General features: G+C 40.0%; 1 protein-coding gene across 1 annotated transcript in view; it reads right to left on the minus strand.

Moving 5' to 3' along the window:
* TECPR2 (tectonin beta-propeller repeat containing 2) overlaps nt 1-10,303 on the minus strand; it is a 135,855-nt gene extending 125,552 nt beyond the window's left edge. Inside the window, exon 1 of the mRNA XM_031953215.1 lies at nt 10,120-10,303. The gene's annotated coding sequence lies outside the window, so the exon portion shown is untranslated. The remainder of the gene's footprint in view (nt 1-10,119) is intronic.
* Between the last annotated feature and the right edge of the window lie 34 nt (nt 10,304-10,337).

Genomic DNA, 10,337 nt, shown 5'->3' on the forward strand with positions numbered 1-10,337 from the left:
GAAATTGAACTTGACCAATAAGTACATAGTTGCCCATATTTGACTGAAATAGGGAGACACTGATGTCATAAGAGGATAGCAGGAAGGGGACTTAAGTATGCCCTTGACTCAATGCTTAAAGTCCTTCAGGCCTACTCAAACTCTGAAGTAGATGAAACCTTACTCGATTTTCACAACTGTCTTGAAAGATCTCACCCTCATCTCGTTCACTCCCAAGAAACTATTTTACTGATCCAGAAAAAATAACAACAAAATTCATCTGGAAGAACAAAAGGTCAAGAATTTTAAGGGAATTAATGAAAAAAAAAAAAAAAGCAAATGAAGGTGGCCTAGCTGTACCGGATCTAAAACTATATTATAAAGAAGCAGTCATCAAAACCATCTGAAACTGGCTAAAATATAGAGAAGTTGGTCACTGAAATAGGTTAGGTTCACAAGACAAAACAGTCAATAACTATAGCAATCTAGTGTTTGATAAACCCAAAGACCTCAGTTTGGGGTGTTGGAATCTTTACAAAGTGTTAAGACACTGGAGTTGATAGAGACAATAGTTATCTGGTTTGGCATGGTTCAGTGTGATTGATTTGATCTTAGAAAGAGATATTTTGGGCCAGAACTTGAAACAAGGTACTAAGTGGAACTGATAGAAACAATGCTTGTGTTCACACCTTTAGAGAGCTCATAAGTATCTAAGTACTCAATGGAGTTCACACGTTTGGGAGAGTCAGGGTATAGAATGAGATAACCGAATTCACACCTCCCTTAGGGCCAGAGAGCACTCTGGGAGATAACCCAGAATCCCTCTCCCTCCGGAAGGCGGAGTTAGCCTTTGGGAGATCACATATATAGAGGGAGCTCTTGGAGCTTGGGTTCTGACTTGAGTTAGTTACTTGAAGAGTTACTAGAAACTCTGGGAGCTTGAGAGAAGAGTTTTACTTGGAGTCGGAGAGAGCTCTTGGAACCCACAAGCCCCATCTTCAAGGCAAGAGATTCATTGCATCTTCCAACTTGGTGCTGACTGGAGGCTGAAGAAAGCAGAGGCAGAAGCCAAGGACAAAGCTGCAAGATCTCTTGGAGCCAAGCAGAGAATTAGGCCTCAACTAACCGTGCTATTTTGGAAGGAGAAATAAACATTTGCACTTTTTAACACCTGGCTGCGATTTTGGAGTAATTATTTATTTCAATTGAGACTAAGGCTGCCTCCAGAAAACTACCACATTGGGGGATAAGAATTCACTATTTGACAAAAATTGCTGGGAAAATTGGAATCTACAACATACTTTTAGCTCCAACCTGCTATAGCTTTTCCTCTTTTGACATCTATGAAATCTCTATACTACTTTCTATCACTATTGCTGAAATCAGCAGACCAACCACCGGGACTTTGAACTTTTGAATGACTTTAGCACCTACCTCCTAATCCTCCTCTCCACTCACTTTCCTTCCATAAAAATAACAATGAAGATGATGTGGGTGATGACAGTTGAGATTTATATAACACTTCAAAGTTTATCAAGTATTAATATTCAATATCTCACGTTAATGACTGCCTTTAACAAATGGTTATAAAATTTTTCAACCTCAACTCCAACAACCTTGTACATCCCATTTCAAATCATGGCTATGCCTTGGATCTTACCATCTCAGAATAGCATCAACTCCTGAATTCCAGTATAGTACTCTTTAGCTTCAACTTCTATCCTTCCACATGACTCATCCACACTAAACTTGTTCCTCTGCATCATCATGACTTCCAGTCCTGCAATCCTTTATTCTTCTCTTGGCAACTAACCATTTTTTTTGTTTGTTTCCATATTCAAGTCTTGGACCTCTGATATGCCTAGATTTTCACAATCTGTCTCCAATCTACTATTCTACGTTAATTATACACTCCTTTCATGCATGGAGTTGTCCTTGCTGTTCCTTAAACACAACAATCCATGTCTCTTTTCTTTGCCTTTGCTTGACAATGGCTCCTTCCTATCTGCTTGCAAATATATTTAAATCTGCCCAAATCTAAAAAAGACTTCTCTTTATCTGCTTATTATATCCACATTCACATCTCTCTTCTCCTTTTCATTATGAAATTTCTGGGGAAAGCTGTGTGCCTAAAGATACTCCTGTCTCTTTTGCCAGATTCTCACATTTTCCCTTGCTCCCTTAAGTTATTGTTCTTTATTCTTGAAAATGACCAAGGTCTCAGGAAAGTGATGCCATGACATGCAAGTGAATTGGATTTAAGTGAGGGAGCACTGTGCAAGGTTACCTCCTTCACTTTCCCTTCCACATCCATCTGAGTTAGTGGCCAGATACAAATCCCTAGATATGATGGGAGACCCTGGCCTTTTTAAGTAAAGGTCGACAAGTCTCAGTTTGACTGAAGCTGCACCCATTCAGAGATTAAGGCTAGATAGCTATTGATGCAAAGAATAACCACTTTTACCTGGCTCTCCTCCCCAACCAAATCTAAATAAACAAATATATCTGGAAGGGGGAAAAATCTCAGGGTTTTTGACCAAAGCAAAAATGATTTCTATTTACATTCAATCTGATACAAACCATCTTCCCAATTACTCAAGTCAGGACCCAAACCATGACCAAATAGACTAGGCCTGGGACCTATTGGTGACCAAGGAGAATCAGTAGTTTTGGTTTAAGGCATGGTTCTTAAGAAATCTAGCCAGTTAACCCCAAGATATCTTTTTTTTTTTTTTTTTTTTTTTTGACGAGGCAGTTGGGATTAAGTGACTTGCCCAGTGTCACACAGCTAGGAAGAGTTAAGTGTCTGAGATCAGATTTGAATTCCAATCTTCTTAACGTCAGGGCTGGTGCTCTATCCACTGCACCACCCAGCTGCTCCACCCTAAGATATCTTGAAAGAGTTCAGGGATTCCCCCTCCCAAAAAAGGCAAAAATCTTTTAAAAGCAATAGGTATTTTGCAATGGTCCTCCTTTTCCTCAGATTGCCTCTGCTTTGTCCAATCTCATTCACATTATGGTTTCATGGATATATATTCTGCCTGGACTGTATTGCTCTATGGATAACAAACTCTCATCTCCTTAATTCAGTGATTTTTGAAGCCTTTCAATATAGAAATTCTATTTCCCATACTCAATTTACAGTGGTAAATTGTCTTCCATCCATTCAATCTATTCCCATAATGTTCACTCCAGATCTGCCCACTTAATGTACTATATACTCTGGAATGCCTACTTAAACCTCTTTATTTCTCATTCTTTCCATAGTCTGGCACTGAGACATGGCTCTTTCTCTATTACACCGCTTACCACAATACTCTTTCGAGGATTAGGTATATTTTCTCTAACAAAGCTCTATCCTCAGCTTTTTCTCTTCTCTTCATTTGGTGTTCTCATCAATTCCAATGATTCAATTAAAATTTTTGTGCTTATTCTTTTCAGATATATTTGAACAGCCCTAATTTCTCACTTGACCTCCAATCTTGCATCTCCAAGTGCCTACAGGACTTCTTAAACCAGATGTTTTGAGGCATCTTAAATTCAAAATGTCCAAAAACTGAACTTATTATCTTTTTTTCCCAAACCCTCCTCTACTTCCTATTTTCCTAATTTCCTATTACTGTCACAGAAACTACCATCTTCCCAATTACTCAAGCTCAAAACCCAGGTGTCATCCTCTACTCTTCACTCTCTCCCACTGCCCATAACCAAACAGTTGCCAAGTCCTATCATTTCTATGTTCATAATATTTCTCCTTTTCTACTCAGAGACTGCCACCACCTTGGTGCAGGTCCTCACAAACATTATTGCAATAGTCTGCTGATTAGTCTTCTAGTCCATCCTTTATTCAGTTAGCAAGTACAAATCTGACCATGTCTTCCCCTTATTCAATAAATGTCAGTAGCTCTTATCACCTCCAGGATCAAATATAAAATACTGAAGGGCTTTTGAAGTCCTTCATAACATCACCCTTTCCTATCTTTTCATTCTTCATACACACTATTCTCCCCTTCCTCCACTTACTGTGATCCCATCACTCCTTGCTATTCCTTGAACATGGCATTCTACCTTCCCAAGTATTTTCCCCAGCTACTCCCTAGATCTAAAATTCTCTTCTAGCTCATCTCTATATCTTAGGTTTCCTGGCTTCCTTCAGTCTCTCAGCTACAAGAAATCCTTTCTAGCTTTTAATCTTAATGCTTCCCCTATGAGACTTTCCAACTTACCCTCTATATATCCAGTTGGTACATAAGTGTTTAGATGTCATCCCTGCCCTCTTTCCCCCACCCCAGATTGTGAGGTCCTTAAAATCTCTATATTATCTATATAGAACCTAGAGTTACTGCTATCCCCACTCCCAATATAAGTTAGGCTAATTTCTCTCTGAAAAGTGACAAGTCTATCCCCAGGACTTGGTTGGTAGAGAGGATGAGGTTCAAACTCCACTTCCCATAAGATATCTTCCTAGTAGTATCCTACAATAGTGACATAGGCTTTCAGGTCAGCTAAAGGCATAAAAAGAGCCACCTGCCTATAGAGTTGAGGTCTTTCACACTTGGCAGATGTCCCAAGATCCTAAAATCTTCAACTCATCTACTAAGCAAATGTGTTTCCATATGGAAGGAAGCCATATATAATTTTGAGCAATATATAACTATGCTAAGATATGCTGGATTTTCTATGATATGGCTAACTTTTAACTGCTTAATGATCCAGGAATGCTTCAATTCATTCAGCCTCAAACCTGAACAGAGTATCTAAGTTAAGTTCACCCCATCAGAACCCCAGGACATTCTCTTTTCTTCTTCAAAAGATTTAGTGCCTAGCTCATATTCTCTTTTCTTTATCTCATTTCCCCATTCTCAGCATAAAAAGTGATAGCTTCCAAGTTCTTCAGTCTTTTCTATTCTCATAACTTATTCCTCCATTCCAGTTAAGATACACAGAAGTTGTCTGAACCTTAGCTTTGCCATAAGTGTTTCTTATTCACAAAATCTGAAAGTAATTTATCTGAGGATAATTTTTTATCACTCTACCTTTAGGCCTTCTAACCTCTAGCCATATTCATCCTTATCATGACTTCCATTCATTCCACACCTCACTTCTTTCCCAAGCTATTATCTCTGAAATGGCTAATACTTTCCTTCTTCCCCTATCTCAAACTTTTGGTGAACCAACTTACCTCCACCTAGTCTTCTATTCTCAATTCCCTTATTTCCCTGTCTTATCACCAATCAATTTCAGCCCTAAATTATCTTCCTCCTTTCACCTTATTAACATAAGCAGAGCATGAAGAAAATCATGAAATTATATCAAGTGGTTCAACTACAAATTTATGTTATCTAATCCCAACTGGGCACCTTGTTGGACCAGTGGATAGAGTATCTGGCCTAGAATAAGGAAGATTAATCTTCCCGAGTTCAAATCTGACCCCAGATACTCTCTAGCTGTGTGACCTTGGACAAGTCATTTAACCCTATTTACTTTATTTCCTCATCTGTAAAATGAGCTGGAGAAGGAAATGGCAAACCATTCTAGTACCCTTGCCAAGAAAACATCAAATAGGATCATAAAGAGTCTGACAGAGCTGAAAACAACAAATCCCAACTGGGTCCTCACTGCAACAAGGCATTTCTATTCCTCCCTAATAGATTATCTGTTTTATTCTCTCTCATCAGCTCTCCCAAATTTCTAATTTCTCCTCAAACTTCCCATGGCATCCTCCACTCCACTGTTAAAGCTGAGGACTTCACCTTTACATGCGTACAAATAAAAATAACAAAATAAACCAATAGCTTTTCCTTCCCCTTTGTCAGCCCCATATTCAGACTTTTTTTCCTACTACTTCCTTTTTGACTCCATTTTTGGATAAAAAGACAGCCTTTTTACAAAGTCAATCCTTCTACATGTACCCTTGATCCTAGCCCCTCTGACTTCTCAAGCAAATTGCTTTCAATATCATTCACACATTTTAATTTCAATCTCTCCCTAATACAGTCTCCTTTCCTGATGCTGACAAAGGCTCCCATACTTTCCCTACCCTTAAAAAAGCTTTCTTGAATCTACCACCTTCCTAGCTATCTTCTATTATTTTTCTCTCCTTCAGAGATAAATTCCTTAAGAAAACCATTTATCCTCAGTACTTCTACTTCCTCAGGCTCTCTTCTAAACCCTCTAGAATCTGAAATCCAACTTCATTATTCAGTTGAAACTGCCTTCTCTAAAATTACTAATTATCTCTTAATTGACATTGAATGGTCTTTTCCCTACAATGTGCAACAGTGCTGATCATCCTCTGCTTCTTGATAATTTTTCCTGGTTCTCTCAATTATCTGTACAATAGCCACTTCTCAGTTTCTTTGAAATTTCTTCATCCAAAACCTGGGAAAACTTTATGAACTGATGCAAAATGAAGTGAGTAGAACCAGGAGAACATTGTATACAGTAACAGCAACATTATATGGATGATCAAATATGAAAGACTTAACTATTCTGATCAAGACAACAATGCAAGAAAATTTCAAAGTATGCATGATGAAAAAAGTTATCCATTTTCAGAGACAGAACTGATAAACTCTAAGTGCAGAATGAATTACATTTTTAAAAATTTCTTTGTTTTTCTTGGTGTTTTTTCCCTGTGATTTTGTTTTGTTTTTTCAAAATGGCTAGCTAATACAGAAATGTTTTGCATGATTTTGTAATGACAAAGGTCACTTTTAATGGGTCATAAGACCATCCCCTTTTTTAATGGTTGAGATAAAGGTGTTATAGACATTCCTTAATGTCATTAGAATATCAGTAACCTCCATCTATGAGGCTATCCCGACCTAGGTCTCTGGAAAAGAGTTGGACAGAAAGAGTTTCCTCAAGCAAAGCATCTGGTCCAAAATTCCATCACACTCCAGTAGAGACCCCCTGCATCCAGTAGGCCACTCATCAACCAAGCAAATGGCACCCCCAAAAAGGGCACCCCAAGTGACCCCGCGTCCGGTTACTCACTAATCAACCAAACCAACCGGTACCCCAAGAAAAGGGCACCCCAAAAGTGACAACCGTACAACCGTGCAACCCGGTGAATCCGGTTATTCATACAAACAAAACCACATGGTACCCCAAAAGGTACCCAGACAAACTTACTCTCCTGTGGCCGAAATGGGGTTGTCTACCATCAGGCTATTGTGGCTGGAAATTGCTCTCTTTCCAGGAGGCTCTGGAAAGAAATCCAGGAGGGCCCGACTTCTCCAGGCCAAAAGTGCAGATTCGCAGTCACCCTGCCCAAGGCAGAGACCCCCAAAGTCTCATCTCTTATCCTGCTCATTTTCTAATTATCTCACTGGGGGGCCTCCAAATATAATGTCAAAAGAAACTGAGCAAGACAGAGATTAGAGACCAATTCAATAGTTTATTAAATGGAGAGAAATACTGGGACCACTGGATGCCAGGGCTAGAGGAGACTATCATCTCAAAGAGTCTAGCCCAGAGTATCAGGACAGCAAGCCTTTTATGGAATAATAACAATGACATAATGCAGAGACCTAGGTGGGGATAACCTCATAGATGGAGGTTACTGATATTCTAATGACATTAAGGAATGTCTATAACACCTTTATCTCAACCATTAAAAGGGAACCTTAAGGCAGAATACGAAATAGGACAAATGGAGGAACTGGTCACCCCATTAAAAGTGACCTTTGTCATTACAATTTCATAATTGATATGTTGCTTATCTTCTGCAGGGAATGGGGGTTGAGTAGGAGGAAGTGAATTTGAAACTCAAAAAATTTTTAAATGAATGTTAATTTTTTAATATGAAATTGGGAAATATTTAATGAAATAAAAATATATTGGAAAAAGAAAGTTCTTCAGTCATTTTACAACCTTTAACTGTGGGGTTCATCCAAGATTGTTATGAGCTCCTTTCTCTATATATTATCTTATTTGATGGTCAAATTCAAGTCAATTATTATTTGTATGTGTATCATTCCCTACTCTCTCTGCTGAACTACAGTCACAAATCTCCAACTGCTTCTTGAAATCTCAAATTAGATGGTTCCATAACCATTTCAAACTCATTCGGGCCAAAACAGAATTCATTATCTTTCTTCCCAAAGTTCTCCCACTTCCAAACATACCTATCACTGTTTAGGATATCACTATACTTGCAGTTACGAATAGGTCCACTATCTCTGTTTCACTGATTCTTCACTCTTACTCAATTAACCTACCCATATCTTACAATTTTTATTTTCACAATACCTCTAGTATATTTCCCCCTTCTCTTTCATAACTCTAATCCAGAACCTCATTATCCCTCATCTAGACCAGGGCTACTTTTTTTTTTTTTTTTTTAATAATACCTTTTTATTTTCAAAATACATGCAAAGGCATTTTCAATATTCTCCTTTGCAAAATGCTGTGTTCCAGATTTTTCTCCCTTCCTTCTCCATAGTCACCCCCCCCCCTTAGAGAGCAAGTAATCCAATGTACGTTAAACATGGGCAATTCTTCTATATATATGTCCACATTTATTATGCTTATCATAAGAAAAATTAGATGAAAAAGGGGGAAAAAATGAGAAAAAAAAAAGGTGAAAGTACCCTGTTGTGATCCACATATATATGTATAAAAATATATACAGAATAAAAATAAAGAGAATGCAAATATTTACAAAGTAGTTCATTGTAAGGTATTCTGGGTTGGAGGGCACTGACAGAAGAGTGATTGGGAAAGGCTTCATATAGAAGGTAGTACTTAAGTTTAATTTTGAAGGAAGAAAAGTGTCTATATGGCAGAGGTGAAGAGAGAGTGCAGTCCAGGAATGAGGGACAGCCAGTAAAAAAGAAATGGAGACGATAGATGCAGTATCATTTCAGAGAAAAAAGAAAAACAGGCTGGAAAGATAGGATTGGACCCAGTAGTAAAGAAAGGCAATACAGCAGCTCTAGATAAATAGAACAATCACACGGATATATCTTTACTAAAAAAAAAAAAAAAAAATCACGTCAGTGTTATACTCAAATCATTTTCCTTTCTGCCACTCAGTGTTTACCAGGACAACTGCAGCAGCCTGCTTATTGGCCTTCCTGCCTCAAGGGTCTTCCCACCCCAATCTATCCTCCACATAACTGCCAAGGTACAAACTCATGTCTGAACATGCAAATTCCAGCGGCCACCTATTACCTCTAAGATCAAATATAGCTCAACTTGTGAGTAGCGAATTGCTCTTCACAACCTGGCTCCACGCTATCTTCATTAGCTTCTTACCCATCATTCCCCTCCATGCCTTCTACTGTCCAGTTGCACTGGCCTTCCTGCTACTCCCCACAAACAACATCCCATTGCCTGCTTCCCTTTGCATTGGCTGTTCTCTCGCTCATCTCTGAATCTTGGAATCCTTGTTTTCCTTGAAAGTAAGATCTAAACAATTAACGCCTCTTCTCCACGTACAGAATGCTCTTCCACTGGAATTTTTGCTTATGTATTCTTTATCTATTTCCATCTTTTAAAGTCCAGCATAAATGCCCCCACCCATTTTAAATGTTTGTTCAATTCTCTGATACACATCTTATTCATCATTCTGTAACACATTTGTGTGTTTCATACTCTGCTAGAGTTTGAGCTATGTGGGAATGGGAAACATGTCATTTAATTTTGCACATCCCTCCGTATCTTTTGTTGGAACGAACTGATAGAGGTGTTAATAGCTACCTAGGGGATGAGGGGACAAGAAAAGACACTGCGACTAGAGAGTTCCTCGCGGTTGGGACAGTTTTCGTATTTGTCTCGGTATAATCACGGTCTAACACAAACGCTTGCCCCAAAAGGGACACAGGAGGGATGGTTACGCTGGAGACGAGGATGAGGGCACTGGGCTGGCCGTACTGGGGGTGGGGAGCGAGGAGAGCGGCATGGGACGCCGGAGGGAGGGGGCAGAGACGGCTATCCCGAGAGGTGGGGGTCAGCGGTGGCTAGTAAAACTGGAGGAGGGCGGGGGGGGGGGGATGAGAAAGAGCGAAGGACTGGATAGGGTGAGAATGGGCAGGCGGGGGGCGTAGAGAAACTCTTCCTCTGGAACACCACCTCCCGGGATCCCCATGCTCGCTCTAGCCTCCTCCCGCATCACGACGCCACAGGACTCACCTCCCTCAGGTGACAGGGGCCTGGGACCCTCATGCTCCAGGTCCTCCGGGCCGGGCGTCGTGGGCGGGGACGGCAAAGAAGGCGAGCCCCGCGCGCAGGGAATTGTGGGAGCTTGTTCCCAGCACTGCCGCGGGGCCAGTCAGCGCCGGCTAGCAACAGTCGTCAAGGCTCTCGGCAAGGGGAGGGGCAAGCTCGGGCCGAACTGCTACAAGTGGCTA

The sequence above is a fragment of the Sarcophilus harrisii genome, chromosome 2 (genome assembly GCF_902635505.1).
Source record: "Sarcophilus harrisii chromosome 2, mSarHar1.11, whole genome shotgun sequence".
Taxonomy (NCBI): domain Eukaryota; kingdom Metazoa; phylum Chordata; class Mammalia; order Dasyuromorphia; family Dasyuridae; genus Sarcophilus; species Sarcophilus harrisii.